The sequence below is a fragment of the Giraffa tippelskirchi genome, chromosome 4, assembly GCF_054371585.1.
Source record: "Giraffa tippelskirchi isolate mGirTip1 chromosome 4, T2T-mGirTip1v1.2.pri, whole genome shotgun sequence".
Taxonomy (NCBI): Eukaryota; Metazoa; Chordata; class Mammalia; order Artiodactyla; family Giraffidae; genus Giraffa; species Giraffa tippelskirchi.
This window is the reverse complement of record NC_137278.1, coordinates 208,206,990-208,213,556: the sequence shown is the minus strand read 5'-3', so window position 1 is coordinate 208,213,556 and position 6,567 is coordinate 208,206,990. Positions and strand designations below refer to the sequence as shown.

At 46.8% G+C, this 6,567-nt stretch overlaps 1 long non-coding RNA gene across 1 annotated transcript in view; it reads left to right on the top strand.

Moving 5' to 3' along the window:
- Positions 1-1,826: 1,826 nt before the first annotated feature.
- LOC145544473 (uncharacterized) overlaps positions 1,827-6,567 on the top strand; it is a 47,347-nt gene continuing 42,606 nt past the window's right edge. Inside the window, exon 1 of the long non-coding RNA XR_014081449.1 lies at positions 1,827-2,164. This is a non-coding gene — a long non-coding RNA (uncharacterized LOC145544473). The remainder of the gene's footprint in view (positions 2,165-6,567) is intronic.

The window sequence follows — 6,567 nt, the reverse complement described above, 5'->3', positions numbered from 1 at the left end:
CCCAGACTGTCGCTTCATTTGAGAGCCACCTCATTCCACCACCTGGGGGAACGTTCTCCCAGAATCACTGATGAGTCTCGAGGACTCTCAGAATGCCACTACACTTCCGTCCATTGCACACTTCTCTTTCCACACCTGTCTTCCAATTAGTCAATGTTTGGGGGGCTCTTGAATCCCGGGAGATAGATAGTCTTAGAAACAGACCCTCAGGTTTGCTATGCCAAAACTAAGTCATGTCAACCATGACTCAGAGGACAGAAAGTCCGTGGTCATGGAATGACAACTTAATGGTTGATGAGAAGAATTCATGGTTTTACTGTATTTATTAATACACAGGCATCTCAGGTGACTTGTTATTACTATACATCCAAAGTCTATTTCTTATAACCTGAGATTTTCCCCTGTTAAACCCTGTAATGACTGTACCCTGAGCAAGTAAGTTTTTGTTTTCCTTTGTTTTGCCTTAGAGTGTAGTCTAAAGTACAGTTCTGATTGCCTTGTAAATAGCATCTTCCTTGAGTAATTATCTCAGTAACTGCAGGTGGTTGTGGTTGATCCAAAAAATTTCCCTTGTGAGATAGAGTCTGTCCATGCTTCCCATTAAGTCATGGAGACCAAACCTAAGAGTGAGGTTGAATACTTATTTATTATTTACTCAGAGTGAGTTCACAGCAGCAAAGAGAGCTGAGAAAAATAAACAGCCATCAGCACAGAAGAACCTCATTAAATCAGCTGATGGGAGCTGGTAGCTTTTCATATTTACTGTAACATGATGGTATATAACTCAGGATCCTCCTAGAAGGCCTCCAAAAAACAGACTTAAAAAAAAAATGAAGACGCAGAGCTTAAATATTCATATTTGTTGCTGTTGTTCAGTTGCTCAGTCGTGTCCGATTCTTTGTGATCCCATGGACTGCAGCACACCAGGGTTCCCTGTCCTTCACTATCTGCCAGAGTCTGCTCAAACTCATGTCCATTGAGTCAGTGATGCCATCCAACCATCTCATCCTCTGTCATCCCCTTCTCCTCCTTCCTTCAGTCTTTCTCAGCATCAGGGTCTTTTCTAATGAGTCTGCTGTTCACAGTAAATATTCATATACTTTCTTGTAAAATAGTATCTACCTGTGCAGTCGTTTAAGCTTTTCCAAGATTCTTCATCTGTGTTATTGAAATTCTTATAACAACACTGTGAGGGGATGAGGTGTGCAAACTAGGTCATATCTCTCTCTTCTTACAGCTGCAGAAGGGGACACGGAGGTTCCAAGAATGATGATGCTGGCCAAAGTGACCCAGCAGTGGAACCACAGTAATTCAGGTTCAAGATTCTCGGCTTGGCATCTATTGTGCTGACCACAAGCCTCATCGCCATTTGTTTTGAAGGTGAAACGTACTTCACTGTAGGGAGATGTTTACTTTTGATTAAGATGTTTAAGTGGGCTTCTCTGGTGGCTCAGACGGTAAAGAATTCGCATGCAACGCAGAAGACTCGGGTTAAATCCCTGGGTCGGGAAGATCTCCTAGAGGAGGAAATGGCTACCCACTCCAGTATTCTTGGCTGGAGAATCCCATAGACAGAGGAGCCTGGCGGGCTATAGTCCATGGGATCGCAAAGAGTTGGACACGACAGAGTGGCTAACAGTTGCACTTTCAGAAGCAGCAAAAAGAGGTGTGGTTGGAATTGGGGTCCTGACATTGAGGCTAGTGTTGGCGCTGGTCTCCACAATGGCTCTGATAGACCCGCCCCTGGAATTCATCCTTTGTCTGGGCCCCGCCCACTCTGGCCACGTGACTCACTTCAACCAATACAGCGGCGCACAAGGGATGCTGCGCCAATTCTGGGGCTAAGCCTTCCTTAAAGGTGTTTTTGCACTTTGGGGAGCTCTGAGCTGCCATGTTAAAGGTCCCGCCACCTGGAGAGATCCCATGAAGAAGTCACATTAAGAGGGAAAAGCTCTGAGGCTACACGGGGAGAGAAAGAGAACAGAGAGAGACAGGCAGACGGACAGAGAGAGAGGAGGGGCAGGGAGCCCCCGCAGAGCCCTCTCCATCGTACCAGTTGTCCCAGCCTTGGGACAGGGGTTGCTGACCCAGAGCCTCAGTTCTGAATGACCTGAAGCTCATGATACACAAATTCCCACTCGACGAGTGTCTTTTCTGCAGAAAGGTAATACATTCCTCCGAGTTGTCGTGATTTGGTTTCTGTTTTGATAAATTGGCGCAGCCACTGTTAAATGTTGATTTTTACTTGTGTTTGGCTGTGCTGGGCCTTTGTTGTGGTGCGCAGGCTTCTCGTTGTGGTGGCTTCTTTTGTTGCGGAGCACAGGTTCCAGGGTGCATGCGGCTTCAGAAGCTGCGGCTTCCAGGCCCTAGAGCCCAGGCTCAGTAGTTGTGGCACACGGGCCTCGTTGCCCCGCGGCATGTGGGATCTTCCTGACCAGAGATCGAACCCGTGTCTCCCGCCTTGGCAGGTGGATTCTTTACCACGGAGCCACCAGGGAAGCCCTGTCATGATTTCTGAAGTCCCTCTATCGGTAATCAAGTCTCAGTTGTGGACCTGTAGGGAATGACTGTGGCCTCTCTCCTCAAGTTTATATTCTCACTAGGAATATTTAAAAGTGACAGTAGGAGTTAAACGACAGTCTCAGTTGAACAATGATAGAAGGTAACAGCACAAGCTGGGTCCCAGGACAGGACATGATGAACTCATCAATGGCAGGTCACAATTCAGAGAACAAGGAAGCGGCTTTGGGCTGAGCTTGTTTGGGGAAGCTTCACCCAGAAGAGGACGATTTTTATTTTTGGTCACACCATTCAGCATGCTGGATCTTAGTTTCCTGACCATGGTTTGAACCTGTGCCCCCTGCACGGGTGCGGAATCTTAACTACTGGACCAGCAGGGAAGTTCCAAGAGGATGTGACCTTGTGCCGCCCCGTCAGCAGTGGGAGCAGTGTGTGGACTCTCAGTGCAGCAACCCGGCCACTGGCCAGCAGACTGAGGTCCCTTAAGCTCAACAGCTGGACTGATACGGTTATGGTGGGAATCAGTGTCCAGAGTGATTTATGCTTTCCATTCCCCAGACCAGTTGCTTTGTATTTCTTAGCATTACCTGATGAATCTGTGTGCTAATTAGTAGCTGTTACTTCGTTCTAAGCAGCTTAACCTGCTACCAGAAATTCTGACAGAGCTAAAAATGAAAGATTGCCAAGAGACACTAATTACATCTCAAGGGACAGGCCCAAGATATTTAGATTATCTTTTCTCCTCCTTTATTGCCTTCCCCTGGTGAGTAAGTTTGCTCTAATCACTTTTGAAGGGAGCAAGTTACATCACAACTCCAGCACCGTGGGGTTTGTACGTGTAAGGGCCAAGAGGAGGATTTGATTCTTTAGCAGAGTGGTTGGCAGTCTTTGAAATGAGGAGTGTCCAGGCTATTTGCTGACTGCGCATTTGCGCAAAGGATAAAATAAGGCAGATGGTGGAATGAGACATCACTTTGCCAACAATGGTCCATCTAGTCAGAGCAATAGTTTTTCCAGTACTTATGTGTGGATGTGAGAGCTGGACCAGAAAGAAGGCTGGGCACTAAAGAATTGATGCTTTCAGACTGTGGTGTTGAAGAAGACTGTTGAGAGTCCCATGGACAGCAAGGAGATCCAGCCGGTCCATCCTAAAGGAAATCAGTCCTGAATATTCATTGGAAGGACTGATGCTGAAGCTGAAACTCCAATATTTTGGCCACCTCATGCGAAGAGCTGACTCATTGGAAAAGACCCTGATGCTGGAAAAGACTGAAGGCAGGAGGAGAAGGGGACAACAGAGGATGAGATAGTTGGATGGCATCACTGGCTTGATGAACATGAGTCTGAGCAAACTCCGGGAGACAGTGAAGGACAGGGAAGCCTGGTGTGCTGCAGTCGTGGGGTGGCAAAGAGTCAGGCATGACTGAGCAACTGAACAACAACAACAGGATGAGCACTCACTTTCCAGCTCCTGATTCAGGGCACGGACTCTTTCAATCTGAAATGAAGGGATTAAGGCAGGCAACAGCACATGAGGTCACAAGAACCGGGCATGACTGAGCGACTAAACCACCACCAAGGTGGTAGAAACAGTTCATGTACCAGCAGAACCTCGGAGGGTGCCGCCTTTGGTGCATGGTGAGCCGGCCTCTGTACCAGGACCTCACTGTGTCAGTATCTGTGAACTTCCCACCATACACGTGGCCACATTTCACATTCAAGTTGATAGTTAAGGATTAAAGACCTTGGGTATGTCGCCTTCAAAATAATGCCCTACGTGAGAGTTAAGTTTTATCTGGGGAAAAATGAGGATTGCAGCCCAGGAGACAGCACCTCAGATAGCTCTAAGAGACTGCTCCAAAGAGGCAGGAGGAAGGACAGTATCCATGTGATTTGGGGGAAGGGGGAGCACATGCAATCGAGCTCGCATTTTTTGCAGAAAGTTTCTGCTAGTGTCATGAAGCTTCTGCAAGACACTAGAAACAGTCAGCACCGTGAAGGATTTTAGTACTTATCTAGATGTGAAGAGATATAAGAACTGGGCTCATAAAATCAGTTCCTGAGAATATCTAACTATCTGAAGACCTGTCCTGCCAGTTTTTCCCTGAGCTTGAATACCTCTTTTCTGCTATTCACCCTAGACTCCTTTCAGACGGTATGAAGGTCAGCAGCTGCAGTAGCACGTGACTTAATCCTTGTGGAGGTAGATATGTGCTCAGCTGCTCAGTCATGTCCGACTCTGTGACCCCATAGACTGTAGCCTGCCAGGCTCCTCTGTCTACAGGAGTTTTCAGGTAAGAATATTGGAATGGGTTGCCATTTCCTTCTCCAGGGAAGCGTGTACTATGTGGTTCCTTCCAAATAAAGCAAAAGTTCAGGGACTGCCCCTGGATCTCCAGAAACACAGAGGGACTGTCCATCCTCACCAGCTGGCCCATCTGACAAATACGGAAGGGCAGGACTTGGATGACACAGTGTAATCTTCTAGGGTCTGAGGGGTTTGTCACCTAAACTATTATTACACTTGCGGCCCAGTGAGAAATGATTAATTGCCCCACAAACCTTATTTGAGCACCACTATACTTAAGTAACAAGTAACTGACATTTTGCTGTGGTGAACTTAATACAGCAAGGGCTTATTCCTGCCCTCCAGGAACTTCCTGTCAAAGGCATGAATAAGAACAAAGAGCCTCCAGAACAGCTACTAGAATTGTTGTTCAGTCGCGAAGTCCTGTCTGAGTCTTTGAGACCCCATGGACTGCAGCATGCCAGGCTTCCCTGTCTTTCATGATCTCCTGGAGCTTGCTCAAACTCATATCCATTGAGTTGGTGGTGCTATCTAACCATCTCATCCTCATCAGGGTCTTTTTCAATGAGTCAGCTCTTCGTATCAGATGGCCAAAGTTTTGGAGCTTCAGCTTCAACATCAGTCCTTCCAATGAGTACCCAGGGTTGATTTCCTTTAGAATGGACTGAGTTGATCTCCTTGCTGTTCAAGGGACTCTCAAGAGTCTTCTCCAGCAGCACAATTCGAAAGCATCAATTCTTTGGTGCTCAGTCTTCCTTATGGTCCAACTCTCACACCAAGTCCCACATAACTACTGGAAAGACCATAGCTTTGACTATGGTCTTTGTCGGCAAAGTGATGTCTAGGTTTTAAATATGCTGTCTAGGTTTGTCATAGCCGTCCTTCTAAGAAGCAAGCGTCTTCTAATTTTGTGGCTTCAGTCACCATGCTGAGTGATTTTGGAGCCCCAGAAGAGAAAATCTGTCACTGCACACTGAAATCGGTGGGCCCTAATCCAGCAAGACTGGAGTCCTTAGAAGAACAGGAGACACAGGGACGCCCAGGGAGGAGGCCGTGGGAAAGCAGCGTTTCTTCCCGGCTCAGGGAGCTTTCCCCAGCATCTCTGTGAAGCCTGGCATCGAGAAGGCACCACCAAGCACCCCAGGAAATGCCCATACTCACCCTGGGCAGGCCCAGGGACTGAATTCAGTATACTGGGGACGAGGCATGTGTATCAATAAGCAGAACATATGGAATATTAGGAGATTAGAGTTGATAGAAGTTTTAGAAGTTGATATATTTTAGAAGTGTAATTGCCTCATCATATGGATTATGTCTTTGGTCCAGAAGTACTCAATAATTTGTCAAAATGCGTAGAACAGGTTAATGAGAGGAATGTGTGTATGTGTGTGTGTATGATATTAAAGCTACACCATGAAATATGTTGAGGCAATTTTTTCATTTTTGGTCACACCAGTTGGCTTGCAGGATCTTTCTTCTTTGACCAGGGATTGAACTTCGGCCCACGCGATGGAAGCCCAAGTCCTAACCACTGGGCCACCAGAGAATTCCCATGTTGAGACAATTTTTGAACAGTAGCCTATTTAAAAAGATACACACACGCGCACACACACACACACACACACACATATAATCAGGAATTTGATAAAATGATAAGATTTCGTCAACAACCACCCGACGTTCAGCAACCATTCAATAACGGTTTGCTCTGTGCCCACACTGCTCTGGGCACTGTGAGT